The following is a 16,458-nucleotide window of genomic DNA, read 5'->3' on the forward strand; positions in this document are numbered from 1 at the left end:
AACCCACCAAATGAACAAAAGCCACCAATACCACTTCTTGGCAATTTGGGCATCGTGTTCTCTAGACTGCTTCTTGTTGTTTGGGAGAAATGGCATCTGAGAAATTGGGATAATGGTCAAGTCCTGGGAAAGCTATCTGTATTATTTTTTGTTTAGTTTCTATGTGATGGGAAAGTATAGAATTTTTCTGAAGTCTGGCTGGAGTAGTGTATGAAGCTCAACCATCTCAGCTAGCAGTTTTGACATTGTTCTGGATACAGTTTTGAAGAAATTATAACAGAGGCATTTTGAGAAGTTGGATCACCTGGTATACTTGTCTTTATTGGTGTTGGGTCATTTTTTCCCCCTGAAAACACACAAACTTTTAAAGGTATATATATCTTCATTAACACAATATGGAAGGTGTGGTATGTACAAGTCAGTTAAAGATAATTTTTTTGTTTTATGTTTGAGCAGGTAAAAGGTATCTGTCAACTTTATAACTCCCTTTAGACTATATAACCAAACTGTAATATAAATATTTATCCATCCATATGAAAGGATGGCATGCAATAATAAATCATGAGGACTCTGTAGCCAACAAGATTTATCATATTTTATCCAGTCTCAGAACTGTTCCCATAAGTGGAGGAATCAGCATATATGTCACCTGTCCTGTAGTCTTACTTAGCTTCTTTTTTCTTGTCTGCAGTCAAGATTTTTAGGAGGTCTCACCCAATCAAATTTGATCCTCTTTAATTTTGAAGAGAACTGTTGTAGAATACTATTTTAAGATGTGTTACATTTGTTTGTGCTGTGGAACATTTGTTTAATGATATAAAAAGATGTTGCATTCTTTTATGTTGCACTTAACTCTGAGAAACTGTGTTGCTGTGCCTGTCTAAAAACCTGATGGTCTAATAAAGAGCTGAAAGGCCAACAGTGTGACAAGAGAAAAGATAGGTGGGGCTGGCAGGCAGAGAGTATAAATAGAAGGAGAAATCAGGGAGGAGAAAAAAGAAGAAAAAGCAAGAGAACAAGGAAAGAAGGATGCCAGGGGCCAGCCACCCAGCTACAAAGCAAGCCATAGAGTAAAATATAATGAAAGATATACAGAAATAGAGAAAGGTAAAAACCCAAAGGCAAAAGGTAGATGGGCTAATTTAAAGTTAAGAAAAGCTAGAAATAAACAAGCCAAGATAAGGACAGGAATTTATAATTAAGAATAAGCCCTTGTGTCATAATTTGGGATCTGGGTGGTGCCCCTCCCCCCAAAAAAGATAAAAGAGTAAAACACAACCAATGACAGAGAACCATAACATTTTACATCCTGTGGAAACACAGACATAACCTCTCCTCAAATGCAATATACGTTTTTTTTGTTTTTGACTTCCATTTTGAAGTTAAGACATTTTAAAAATATATAGGTTTGTTTAATTTAGCAGTTTTCATAAACTAATGTCTCTCAGGAGCTATTTTTTTACTTTAGCATTTAAAAATTCAAAATCAACAAACACCATATAGAAACCAGAAGCCTTATGTGTTTTACATCCTGATGTGTCTTATTGTTTTTATGTTACTTTACTGTTTCTTTACGATTATTTTTTAAACTATTTATTTTTTCTATGACTGTTTATACCCCTTTTCATTTTCTTTATTTAGCATCTAAGCACATTTTAAACACATTATAACCTGTTCAGTTAACCTGTTACAGGTCAGCCTGGACCTGGCTTTTTTTTTTTTTTTCTTGGTGTGTCTGCAGCCTCCTCTGTCCTCTCAAGCATATGACACACAGGTGACTGGCTCTGTGCCAATCAATTCCATAAGAGCCTAGTCTCAGGGCAACAGATGTCAGCCCTGGAGCTGCATTTACCCAACCTAGCTCTGGGAATTTGTTGTGTATGATGCGGGAATCTGTATGCAGTGCCAGGTGCTCAAGTTCTTGGCTGTACAGCAGGACCTCTTAAAAGAGCTTAGTCTCTGTACACCAAGCTTATCCTAATGATCACTTTCTCAAGATGTATGTAGGTATTTGAGCCCCATATGTAAAGAGTCTTTCTCTGTTCCACCATTCAGTTTCCAAATAACAACACAGAGAATTATTATTCACTATAAAAGCTTGGCCTTAGCTTAGGCTTGTTTTTAACTAGCTTTTATAGCTTAACCTATTTCTATGACTACATTCTGTCCATGTACCATCCATCTTGCTTCTTTCATGTCTCCTGGCATCTCTCTCATGCACCAGATTCCTCCTCCCTTCTTCTCTGTCTGTCTGGAAGTCCTGCCTATATCTCCTGCCTACCTAGTGACCTTTCAGTTCTTTATTTAAAAAAATCATGACAATATATCTTTGCACAGTGTACAGATATCCCACAACACTGATCTGCAGGTAACCTACTTCCCTGTTTCTCCTTCTAAAACAAGGATCCTCAGGTCTAGTTTTTGCCATTAATTTCAGCTACTGCTAAGTATGATCTAAGCTCCTTTTATGAAACTAGAGAATTTCCATCCAAAAATAATAATATTTGCTGGTATGTTGACACTTGGTAAATTTCTTCTTAAATCCTATTTCCTAAAATTGCTGCTGTTCATCCAATGGACATCAGCTTTAAATTTCATTCCATGACTTTTCATCCAGTTGTGTAGTTTTCCTTCGCTGTTTCATTTATTTCCACACACTCGTTGGACATCTGCTTTGCTAAAGAAAAGGATTAGGAGGCTACTGTTTTGGATTCAGCTCCTTACTACACTCCAACAGACCAAATCAAAGCAAGACACTGAAATGATTCATGCTAATACTCCACTGTGGGAAACTGAAACTGAGCCATTGTAGAGCCATTTCAAAGATTTCCCCCCTTTATTTTAACCTTGAAGGTATAACTTGTGAACTTACTTTAGAATTCTCATGTATTCCAGATGTGCTGTTGAAGAAAATTAGAATGTTCTTTTTGTAAACAGTATGTGTGTTTTACTATGCATTAAAAACTAAACACTAAAAGATCAGTAATAAAAATTGTAAATCTGTGATTATTATGTAGACTAGAATTTTTTTTCTGTCTCTAAGGCTTGTTAACAAGGACTTGGGTGTAAGATGTATGATTAGTATCATTGAAATGACAGGAACAACTGGAAAATCTGTCTGCTCAATAGCTACTGTTCATAGTGTAGATGCTAATTATGGTGACATACACTCTTTGCATATTGCAGCTTCACCAGTAAAATCTTGTTTTCATCATGGACTTCTACACAATTTTATCTACCAATTATTATTTTTCTCTACCCCTTTCTTTAACCTTTTTTAAAAATCACATTATACAGTAGAACTTTGTTCTTCTTACAGAGAAATACTGGATATCCATCAATCATCAGTAATCTTATTGAGGTCATACTATAAAGGAAAAGTGGGCAGTTTGGGGAATAAAGTAAGTACATCCAAAGCAAGATAGTAAATAGTGAACTAGAACTTCAGACTGAGCAAGATCCTGCAGCATCTGCTCCCATTGTCTCTGTCTTCTTTAGCCTGTCTCTTTGACCACCTCAAGTCACACTGATTTACTTTCACTTCTTAGGTTAGCCAGCTGCCGGGCAATATGGAGGGTAGCCTTATAACCTTTTACTTTTGGATTATTTCTATATTCATTTAAACTTACCTCACTTCTACGCATCTTCTACCTTTCAGCCAATATTTCATTAGGGAAACTTCCCGATTCCCAAAATTAGGCAAGACTTTCCACTGTACACCCTCACCACCCTATTTGTTTGATATGGAGTCATAGGTGCCACAGTAGAGAGAGAAGCTCACCAAGGTGCTTAACCTTTACTTTCTGAAGGAGCGGAGGGGTACAGCCTTCTTGGAAAAGATTGACACCCAGCTAGCTCCCTCCAGTTACTTTATTCAAACATATACAAGTGCCAAACATATATAGTTGGGGCTGGGACATGTTCCAACTATCGAAGTCATCTTGTTCTTGCTACCCATGAGGACAGACAACCCACACAATTTTCCGTCCCTTTTGATTATGGCTTGCCGTAAGCAAAAGAACTCCAGGTTTTCCTGGAGTGTCTTAGGACCAAGGTCAGTGCAACTGCAAGCTCTCACGTAGCACCAAGAGCAGATTATCCAGAGGAACATTTCTTCAAAATTCAAACAGCCTGAAAACAATTTCTCAGTCTCTACTGATCAACCCAAACGTAGCAAAGGCTTTGCTGAAACATTTCTCTCAATGCCGGACACAAAGCCTTTGCTACACATTTCAGTGATAGCCAGACATTAAAACTTTACCTACACATCACTATACCACCTCATATTTTTCCCTTCTTCATAGTATTTAAAACACTATAATTAAATAACAATCTATGTGACTATGAACTAACTCTATGTATCTTCCATAAGCATTCTTAGGACACCTAATATATGTTAGATGAATCAAAAGTATAAAAGTGCTGTGTGTTGATACAATGAACGTTTTTGAATTTTTTTTTTTAGGCAGCATGTTGTCCAGTGTAGGCTCACTGTAGAGACAGTTCATGTCTAGAAGAGTTGACACCAATATAATCACTTGAGGTTTGTCAAGAGGAACTTTGCACCATAGAGTTTAACCTCTTCCCCTTTACTTTTCTAGAAATGGTTAGAGACCTAGAAAGAGGTTGCTTTCTTAGAGCACCCTTCAAAATTCTCTCTTCCTCTGATGCTTCTCCATGGGAAAGCAAACATATCCCCTCCCCCTCCCCCAATCGCTTTGCTCTTTTTTTTTTTTTTTTTGAGACAGGTTTTCTCTGTGTACCTTTGCGCCTTTCCTGGATCTTGCTCTGTAGACCAGGCTGGCCTCAAATTCACGAAGATCCGCCTGGCTCTGCCTCCTGAGTGCTGGGATTAAAGGCGTGCGCCACCACTGCCTGGCCGCTTTGCTCTTAAATTGGATGGTTGCTGAATTGCACAGGAGACTGGCCCACCGTGTGCTTCTGTCCAGCCAAACTGAACAGTTTGCAAGTCAAACAGGGAGCTCCAGAGAGGCAGCTTTTGTGAGTCATCCCTTTGGTGAGTCATCCCTTTGGTGAGTCATCCCTTTGGTGAGTCATCCCTTTGGTGATACAGCTGTCTTTAAGTTGCCAGTGCTTCTGTAAACAGCTTTGGTCCACACTCCTGTAAATGACTTCCAATGAGTTTACTGGTTCACTTACCTAGACTAGCATGAAATTATTTCTTTAGCCTGTCATTCATGCTTTGTCTAAGGTGATTTCCTTGTTTCTTCCCATTTCCTCGGGAAAAGTTTCATGACATATGTAAGGTGTGGCTTGAGAAAAGTAGATTTACAGGAATGAAATGATTTTAGGCAAACAGAATATAAAGCAATAAGACTATATATAGGTCAATTTTCTGGTTTCTTCCTGGGCAAAACACTGCCCCGCTGAAGTGTAGAACCTTTCTTTATCTTGTACACCAGCCCTGATGGGGAAGCTAAAACAAAACTGTTAGATTAATATAAAGTAGTGATTTTTCCAGATGAGTCTTATGCCCAGGTTTAAGTGGTCCACAACTTTCTTTTATAGTTTGAATCAACTTCAAGGCTCTGATCAACTCTGAGCCTGTGTCTTGCTCCTACAGCAGTGTCTCCAGCACACCGGCAACAGGGTCACTTATCTGACCCTTGCACAGAGACTCTATGTTCTTACCACTTTCCTCTCCTGCCTCTCAGGCCTCTTTGGAGCTCCTTAACCTCTGATCTTTCTGATCCTTCCTCCCAAGATGTAGATGATAGATGTGTACCACTGTGCCCAGTTTGATGTGCTGGGGAGCAAACCCAGTACTTCATGCACGAGGGGCAAACACTCTCCTAACTGAACCTCATCCCAATTCCTACACAATTACAAAGTCAACTGTAAGTTATGTAAAAAATTTTCATCACGAAGATTTAGCAGAAGTGATTCTTAGGTGTGTTGAGCCTTGGCCTCCTTTTGGTGGTGAGGGATCTTTGTCTTCTCTCTTTCATAGTCATTTTGACAATCACCAAGTAAAATTTTGCCATACATGATCATATAAATTATTTTACAATTTTTCTTCAAATTGTTCTGTTGGAATTAAGTAAAAAACAATCAAACAAATAAACATTCTCCATAGTCAAAAGTTTCTAGGACATGCAACTCTTTTGTCTTTTAGAAGTGTTTAAAGGGGTTAATTTTGTTATGTGGTTAAGAAAAAAGATGACTAAAGTTAAACTTTTTTATTTAAATTTTTTATTGCAATCCAAGTAAAAAGCCAATGAACATTTTCAGAAAAAGTAACTAAAAAGAGACAAATACCATCATATACTTCCATATTTGCCTTACAGAGAAGAGTAATAACAAACAGGTTCATTCTACTGTTATACATTGAACAACAGAAGGTTATAAAACATTTCAAGCTCTGCTGAGGCATATCTTGAACATCTTGCTCTAGGCTCAAGTCAAATGAGTTCACCTGATTGCTCAATCCATGCACCCTCCCCAACTCTCAGATCTAGTCCAGGTCCCACATCCAGTTCCCTGTTCTCATCTGGCAACCCCTGTTTGCACTTTCCCCAACTTCCAGGCTTATGCCAGGATCTGAATTGCACACCTCCAACCTACATGCCCGTGGTGTATCACACCTAACTTCTCTAACTGGCCAATCAAACACACCATTTGTCACAGTCTAGCCAGGTGAGTCTACCTTATCCTTCTTCCACACACCATCACCAAAACCCAGATTTATCCCTAAACTCCATACTTGGCTCAGGACATATATACAGCAGGTCACCCAATCCTGTATGTCTACCTGGATTCATTCTACCTAAACCATATCCAAACTTTATGCCCAACATTGTTCATACATCCCATGTTCTGTCCCAAATTGTTGCATCCATATGAGATACAACACTAGCAGAAGTAGTCCACATACCAGATATCATTACAAATACACAAACAATATGAAAGATCAAGGCAGTATGCTCCCTGCAAAATCCACTAATCCTGTATGTTCTCCAGTAAGAATCACCAAGATAAAAACCAAGAAACAGAATTTAAAACTACAATCACAAACCCCATGAAAGAATTAGAGAAGTGTAAAGAAGACACGAAGAAATTAGCCTGATGAACTTAAAGAGAGCAAATGGCTCAGTGATCAACAGCAACAACAAAAATCCACAATCACAAAGTTGATGGAAATAACAAAGACAATTCAGGACTTGGAAACAGAATTCAGTAAAGAGATAGAAACACTGAAGAGAATTCAAGTGGAAATGAAGATGGAATACAGCTAGAAAACTCAGGGGAAAGCCTTACAGGTAGAATGTATCCAACAGAAGACAGAATATCAAGACTCAAAGACAAAAATAGAAGATCCAGACCCAATAAGCCAATAATATGAAAAATTAAGACACACACACACACACACACACACACACACACACACACACACACACACGGGCAGGGAACATACAGGAAACATGGGGCACCACGACAAGACCAAACCTTCAAATTATAGGAATAGATGGGAGTGAAGAATCCCAGTTCGGTGGCATAGACCAGATCTTTAACAAGATCATAAAAGAAGACCTCACCAAACTATAGAAAGGCACATCTATAGAGACACAGGCAGCACACAGAGCACCAAATAGAAAAGATCAGGAAAGAAACTCCCCATGGCATATCATAGTTAAAACACTAAGCATGAAGAACAGAGAGAAGCACTGAAAGCCACGACAGAGAGGGGAAAACCCACATAAGTCACATATAAAGGAAAATCCATCAGAAAATAGATGATTTCTCAATGGAAACTTCGAAAGATAGAAAAGCCTAGAGTGGTGGTTATCAACCTTCTTAATGCTATAGCCATTTAATACAGTTCCTCCAGCTGGAATAACCCCCAGCCATAACATTATTTTCATTGTGACTTTGAAACTATAATTTTGCTGTTATGAATCATCATGTAAACGTCTGCGTTTTCTGATGGTCATAGGAGACCCCTGTGAAAGGGCTAGTCCAAGTCAAAGGGGTCACAATGCACAGGTTGAGAATCACTGGACTAGAACAACACGTTTTCCTTTCTTTTTCTTATAATTAAATCTTTTTAGAATTGAAAATAGATTCTTCTCTCATACAATATATCCAGATCACAGTTTCCCCTCATTATACTCCTCCTAGCCTCCCACTGTAGCGGGGTCCCAGACCTTAGTACAACTGACTCCATGATAGAAGTACCACTCAGGCTGTGAAACTTAGCATTGCTTACCAAAACTAAAACAATGATCGAATCCAACCAAGTCCATAGAGTTCTTGGAATGTCTCAAAATGTACTAACCTTGCTTTACAAAGCTTCTGTATTTATACTCTGGCTAGCTGTTCTTGTTAATTGAAGTATGTCAACCCAGAACATGGTTTTTGTGCTTAGAAACTCACCCCGAGAAAGGCTCAGGGCTACACTGGGATCCTGGACACCCAGTGTAGTCACTGGCCAGCCAATAAAAACTGTTTATTGGTTTAAACCCATGTCTGAGCAGTCTTCTTGAGTGAATACCCCACAACACCCCACCTACTTCTTCTCTCCTCCAGACCCACACCCCCTCCTCCATTTCCTCTTCAAAAAAGAGCAGTCCTCCAAGAGACAACAGCCAGACAAGACAAAAGAAGATACAATAAGACAAGGCAAAAGCCCTCATATCAAGACTGGACAGGGCAGCCCAATATGTGGGAAAGAGTCCCCCTAGTAAGCAAAAGAGTCAGAGATACATGTGTTCCTCCTGTTAGCAGTTTTTATGCTCCCACAAAAACTAACAGCCGTATCATACACCCAGAGGACCTGGTGCAGTCCCTGTGCCTGTCACTTCAGTCTTTGTGAGCCCATGTGAACCCTGCTTAGATGATATATGAGCCTTGCTTACCTGATTCAGCAGGACATGTTCTCCTTGAATCCTCCATCCTCTCTGACTCCCACGACCTTTCCTCCTCATCTTCCGCAGGGTTCCTGATAGAGACCCTCAATTTAGACTCTTTCTCTCCTCTGCATCATGTCTGGCCATGGGTCCTTGCACCTCCTCCCATCTACTGCCAGAGGAAGCCTCTCTGATGATGACTAAAAATGGTACTGATCTAGCATAGACCTATGCCGGCTCCATGATTGTACTTCAGTCTCTGTGAGCACCTGCTAGGTCTGCTGAGTTGGTTTTGTCAGGCTTGTTCTTCTGGCATTCTTGACCCCTCTGGCTCCTCCCACCCCCTTCTGCGTGGCATCCCAAGCTGGTGGCTGGGGGTGACTCAATGGGAACCTCCAATTTGGGATCTTTGTCTGCCTAATGTTTTGTCTCTGCATCTGCTCCCATCAGCTGCCAGAGGAAGCCTCTCTGATGATGACAGGGCTAGGCACTCATCTATCAGTATAGCAGAGTATCAGTAGGAATCATTTTATTGTTTTGTTTTTATGATGGCTTGAAAGAAAATGGCCCCCAGAGGAAGTGGCACTATTGGGAAGTATGACTTTGTTAAAGTAGGTATGGCTTTGTTGGAGGAAGTGTGTTGTTATGTGGGTAGGCTTTAAGTCTTCTATGCTCAAGATATGGCTCAGTGTCATAGTCCATTTCCTGTTGCCTGAAAGATATAAGACTCTCAGCTACTTCCCCAGCACCATGTCTGCCTGTACACTGCCATATTCCAGCATGATGATAATGGACTGAACCTCTGAAACTATAGGTGAGCCACTCCAATTAAATGTTTTCCTTTATAAGAGTTGCTCTGGTCATGGTATCTCTTCACAATAATAGAAACCCTAACTAAGACAGTTTTTTCTATCCTAGGTCTCTAAGCTATTTAGCCTCCAGTTCCTGATCACCCTGGCAGTGTCAGGCATGGGCTCCCTCTTGTGGTATGGGCTTCAAACTAGACAAGTCTTTGGTTGGCCATTCCCACAAGTTCTGCACCTCCAAGGCTTCAGCACACCTTGCAGGCAAGATAGATTGTAGATTTAAGAATTTGTGGCTGGGTTGGTGTCCCAATTTCACCACTGGAATTTGCCTGGTTACATAAAATAGCTGGTTTGTGTGCCACATTCCCCATTACTAAGAGTCCTGACTAGGGTCATTCTCACACGTTCCTGGGAGATTCTACCACACTAGGTTTTCACAATACCCCCTCCCAATGCCCTCCAATTCCAGTCGTCTCTCCCAGTACTGTCTTCCTCTCCCTCTACCCCCATCCCTCCTCTTTCTATCTCCACCCACTCCCATGTTCCTATACAATTTATTTTATTTCCCCTTCTCAGGGAGATCCATGTGCCCACCCCTGCCCCGCTAAAAACTTCCTTGTTACTTGCCATTTCTGGGTCTGTAGATTGTAGCATGACTATCATTTACTTAACAGCTAATATTCACTTATAAGTGAGTATATACCATGCTTGTCTTACTTTGTATGGGTTACCCTACCCAGGATGATTTTTTTCCCAGTTCTATCCATTTGCCTGCAAATTTCACGACTTTTTTTTTTATCAGCTATAAATGTAGCACATTTTCTTTATCCATTCTTCAGTTGAGGGACATCTAGGTTGCTTACAGTTTCTGGATATTATGAATAAAGCTGCTATGACCATAAATGAGCAATTTTTTTTGTGATGGTATAGAATGGTTTAGCTGGGTCTTGAGGTAGATCAATTCTGAGTTTTCTGAGGAACCACCATACTGATTTCCAAATGGCTGTACATGTTTGCATTCCCACCAGCAGTGGAGGAATGTCCTACTTGCTCCATAATCTCAACATCATCAGCGTTCACTTGTGATATTGATGTCTGTATGTAGAAGAGTGTAAATAGATACATATCTATCAACATGCAAAAAAACTCAAGTCCAACTGGATCAAGGATCTCAACATAAAACCAGATAACACTGAATCTCATAGAAAAGAAAGTTAGGAATAGCCTTGAATGCAATAGCCATTCTCACAGGTGTAAGATAGAATCTTAAAGTAGTTTTGATTTGCATTCCCCTGATGGCTAAGGATGTTGAACATTTTTTAAAGTTTTACTCAGCCATTTGACTTTCCTCTATTGACAATTTTCTGTTTAGATCTGTACCCCATTTTAAAATTGGATTATTTGGTTTGCTGATGTCTAGTTTCTTGAATTCTACATATATTTTGGATCTTAGCCCTATGTCAGATGTGGAGTTTGTGAAAATCTTGTCTCATTCTGTAGGCTGGCATTTTGTCCTACAGATGGTGTCCTTTAACTCACAGAAGCCTTTTCAGTTTCATAAGATCTCATTGATTAATTGTTGATCTTAGTGTCTATTCTATCAGTGTTCTGTTCAGTAAGTTGTCTCTTTTACCATTGTATTCAAGGCTATTCCTAACTTTCTTTTCTATGAGGTTCAGTGTTATCTGGTTTTATGTTGAGGTCTTTGATCCACTTCGACTTGAGTTTTTTTGCATGTTGATAGATATGTATCTATTTACACTCTTCTACATACAGACATCCAGTTAGACCCACCACCATTTGTGTCAGGTGCTTTCTATTTCCATTGTGTATTTCTGGCTTCTTTATAAAGAATCAGGTGTCCATAGGTGTGTGAATTTATGTCTGGGTCTTCCATTTGATTCCATTGATCAGTGTGTCTGCTTTTATGCCAGTGCTATGCAGGTTTTTTTTTTACTATAGCTCTACAGTACAGCTTGAAATCAGGAATGGTGTTACCTCCCTGAAGGAAGTTCTTTTATTGTTCAGGATTGTTTTAGCTATCCAGGGTTTTTTTGTTTTTCCATATCAAACTGAGTATTGTCCTTTCAAGGTCTATAAAGAATTGTGTTGGAATTTTAATGGGGATTGTGTTGAATCTGTAGATTGCTTTTGGTAGGATGGCCATTTTTACTCTGCTGATGCTATTGATTCATGAGCATGGAAGATCTTTCAATCTCCTGGTATCTTCTCCAGTTTCTTTCTTCAAATCCATGAAGTTCTTGCCATATAGGCCTTTCACTTGTTTGGTTAGAGTTACACCAAGATATTTTATATTATTGTGGCTATTGTGAAGGATGTTGTTTCCCCGATTTCTTTCTCAGTCTGTCATTTGTATATAGGAGGGCTACTGATTTTTTTTAGTTAATCTTGCATCTAGTAATTTTGCTGAAGATGTGTATCCGATGTAGGAGTTCCCTGCTAGAATTTTTTGGGCATTCTTATGTATACTGTCACATCATCTGCAAATAATGAGGTTTTCACCTTTTTTCCAATTTGTATTCCCTTGATCTCTTTCAGTTATCTTAATGTTTTAGCTAGGATTCCAAGAAATATATTGAACAGATATATAGAGAGTGGACAGCCTTATCTTGTTTCAGCTTTTAGTGCTATGAGTTTCTCTTAATTTAATTTGCCTTTATTATGTTTAGGTATGTTCCTTGTATCCCTAATCTCTCCGTGACCTTCATTATGAAGGGGTGTTGGGTTTTGACAAAGGCTTTTTTGTCATCTAGTGAAATGATCATGTGGTTTTTGTTTTGTTTCAGTTTGCTTATATGGTGGATTACATTGATTGATTTTTCAAATGTGGAACTATGCCTGCATCTCCAGAATGAAGCTTATCTAATCATGGTGGATGACCTTTTTGATGTGTTCTTGGATTATCTTTGTGAGCATTTTATTGAGTATTTTTGTGTCTATGTTCATAAGGGAAATTGTTCTGTAATTCTCTTTCTTTGTTGAAACTTTATGTGGTTTGAGTATTAGGGTGACTGTGGCCTCAAAAATGATTTTAGCAATGTTCTCTCCATTTCTATTTTGTAGATTAATTTGAAGAGTATTAGCATTAACTCTTCTTTGAAAGTCTGGCAGAATTCTGTGTTAAAATCATCTGTTCCTAGGCCTTTTTTGGGTTAGGATTTTGTTGTTGTTCTTGTCATTGTTGGAAGACTTTCTTTAAATGACTGCTTCTATTTCCTTAGGGGTTAGAGGTCTATTTAACTTGTTTATTTGATCTAGATTTAACTTTTTTAAACGGTACCAATTGAGAAAATTATTTGCTTCATTTAGATTTTCCAAAGTTGTGGAGTACAGGTTTTTAGAATATGACCTAATGATTCTTGAGATTTCCCCTGTGTCTGTTGTTATGTCTCTCTTTCCATTTCTGATTTTGTTAATTTAGATATTCTTGGATAAGGGTTTGTCTATTTCATCAAAGAACCAACCCTTTGTTTCATTGTTTCCTTGTATTGTTCTTATTGTTTCTATTTTATTGATTACAGCTCTCAGTTTGGTTATTTCTTGCCATCTACTCCTCTTGGGTATACTTAACTTCTTTTTGTTGTAGAGTGTTCCTCTGTGTCATTAAGTTGCCAGTATGAGATGGAGATTTCTCCATTTTTTTTTTTTAATGTAAGCACTTAGTGCTATGAACTTTCCTCTTAGCACCTCTTTCATTGTGTCCCATAAACTTGGGTATCTTCATTTTCATTGAATTCTAGAAAATCTTTAACTTCTTTCTTATTTCTTTCTTGACCCAGTTTTCATTCAATAGAGAATTGTTCGGTTTCTGAGTTTGGGGGCTTTCTGTTGTTTAAGCCTAGCTTTAATCTGTGGTGGTCTAATAGGATGCAGGGTGTTATTTTACTTTCCTTTTTTTTTTTTTTTTTTTTTGTTTGTTTGGAGCTGAGGACTGAACACAGGGCCTTGCGCTTGCTAGGCAAGTGCTCTACCACCGAGCTAAATCCTAACCCCTATTTTACTTTCTTTTATCTGTTGAGACTGAGCAACACATTTCAAATCCTAAAGAGTCATGACTTCCAACCTAGACTAATGTACCCAGCAAAACTATCTGCCATAGTTGAAGGAGAAATAAAACTTTTCCACAATACAAATCAGTCTTTAAAAAATTATACCCCGCAGACCAAACCTAAAGAAAATACAGGAAGAAATAATTTATGCAGAAAAATGAATAGATATATCCAAGAGACTGTAGAAAGAAAACCAAGGAAGTTATAATTACTAAAACACAAAGTACAACCAAGAACACAAATGACCCCATCAACAATTAGCAACACAAAGACTGCAATAATACACACACAACTTTCAATAATAACATTAAGTATTAATAGCATCAGTTCTCCAATAAAAAAGTGGACTGGCTAATAGATAAAGAACCGAAATATGATCTATGTCTTGTTTACAAGAAACACAGCTTTTCGATAAAGGAACCACTTTAAAGTAAAAGGATAGACGAAAGTAATTCAATCAAATGAGAACAGGGAGCAAGCAAGCATTGCTATCCTAATATCTAAGAGAATAGACCTAAAACGAAAACCAATGAGAAGACATGAAGAAGAAAATTTTATTCTAATCAAGGGAATGATTAATCAAGAAGACATGGCCGGGCGGTGGTGGCGCACGTCTTTAATCCCAGCACTCGGGAGGCAGAGGCAGGCGGATCTCTGTGAATTCGAGGCCAGCCTGGTCTACCAAGCGAGATCCAGGAAAGGCTCAAAGCTACACAGAGAAACCCTGTCTCAAAAAAAACAACAACAACAACAACAACAACAAAAAAATCAAGAAGACATTACTATTCTAAACATAAATGCACCAAATGCCAGTGCACCTAATTTCATTAAAAGTGTATGGCTGGAATTAAAGCCAAGAGTCACATCAAATCATTAATAAATATCCCACTTTCTCCAATATACAGGTTGTCTGCATAAAACATAAGCAGATAAACATCAGAATTACAGCATCATAAATCAAATGGACTTAACAGATGTCTACAGAATTTTCTACCCACACACCAAAGAAAATATATTCTACTCAGCAGCCCATGAAAGCATCTCTAAAATAGACCTCATCCTGGGGCATGAAATAAAATTAACAATTTCAGAAAGACTGAAGGAACTCTACATGTTCTATTTGACCACAGTACAACAGAACTCCAGGTCTACAGCAAACAAATCTCTTACATACACAAACTAATGTTGATTAAATATCTCATTAATGAGTGATGAATGAGTCAAAGAAGAAATCAAGGAAGAAACAAAAATTTCCTGGAACTAAATGAAAATGAAATCACAATACAATGAAGTCACTGTTGCATAATGAAGTCAATCTTATGAGGAATTCCACAATTCTGTCTACATTAATAAAATCAGAATGAGCACAATGAAATGACATAATGATACAACTAAAAATTTTGGAAAAAAAACAAGAACATACCAAATTCATACCCAGTTGACAGTAAGAATTAATAAAAACTGGAGAAGAAATTATTGAAATGAAACAAAGAAAATAATTTTAAGAATCAATTAATCTAATATTGATTTTTTTTAGAAAACAAATAAAATGAACAGATACTTGGTCCAACTAATTAAAAGATGGAGAGATTCAAATTAACGAAAATGAGAAATGAACAGAGAATGTACACAACAGACACCAAATTAAATTTGGGATATTACAAGGGAATATATTTGTTTGTTTATTTATTTGAGACAGTGTCTCACTATGTACCCCAGACTGACCTAGAACTCACTCTATAAATCAGGCTGGTATTAAACACACAGAGATCTGCCTGCCTCTGCCTCCCTAGTGCTAGGATTAAAGGCATATGCCACCATGTTCAGCTATAAGGAGATACTTTAAAAACTGGTACTCCATTGAGTTGGAAAGCCTAAAGGAAATTAATTAATTTCTAGATTCATCTAAACCACCAAAATTAAATCAAGGAAAGATCAAAACCTAAGCACACCTATAACAAAGCAGGACATTGAAACAGTACTAAGAAACCATCCCGTCTTAAAAAAAAAATACAAACAAACTAACAAGTACAGGCCTAGGAGGATTCATAGGAAAATTCTACCAGGCATTTAAAGACCAACTGCCAATTATTCTTAAAATATTAAAACAAACAACAACAAAAACCCAATCCCAGAAGCAGAAAGGGCATGTCTAGACTTCTCTATGAAACCAGTATCACCCTAATGCCCAAAGAGTGAACACACAACAACAGAAAAACCGCAGGCCAGCATTCCTCATTAGCATATATTCCAAAATGCTTGATAAAATACTTGCAAACTGTATACAGATATACATCAAAAAGATTGTTGACTATGACTAACTTAGCTTTATCCCTGAAGTGCCAGGATGGTTCAAGCTACACAAGTCAGTAAATGTAATAAACCACAAAATGGATTTATTGGCAAAAACCACAGATCATTGTAATAAGTGCAGAAAAAACCCTGTGAGTAAAGCCATTGTGTCTTGAAAATAAAGCCCTGGAGAGACTAGGATGATAAGGAACATGCTTCATTGTATGAAAAGCTAGAAATGAGCAAATACAACCAATGTAATGTTAAATAGAGAAAAACTTGAAGCAATCCTACTGAAATCAGGAAGGAGAAACAACTATCCACTGTCCCCTCTCCTTTTCAACATTACCTTCAAAGTGCTAGATGGAGCAATAAATAAAAGAGGAGGAAGTTAAAGAGATGCCAATAAGGAAGGAAGAAGCT

This window comes from Onychomys torridus, chromosome 19 (assembly GCF_903995425.1).
Source record: "Onychomys torridus chromosome 19, mOncTor1.1, whole genome shotgun sequence".
In the NCBI taxonomy this organism is placed as follows: Eukaryota; Metazoa; Chordata; class Mammalia; order Rodentia; family Cricetidae; genus Onychomys; species Onychomys torridus.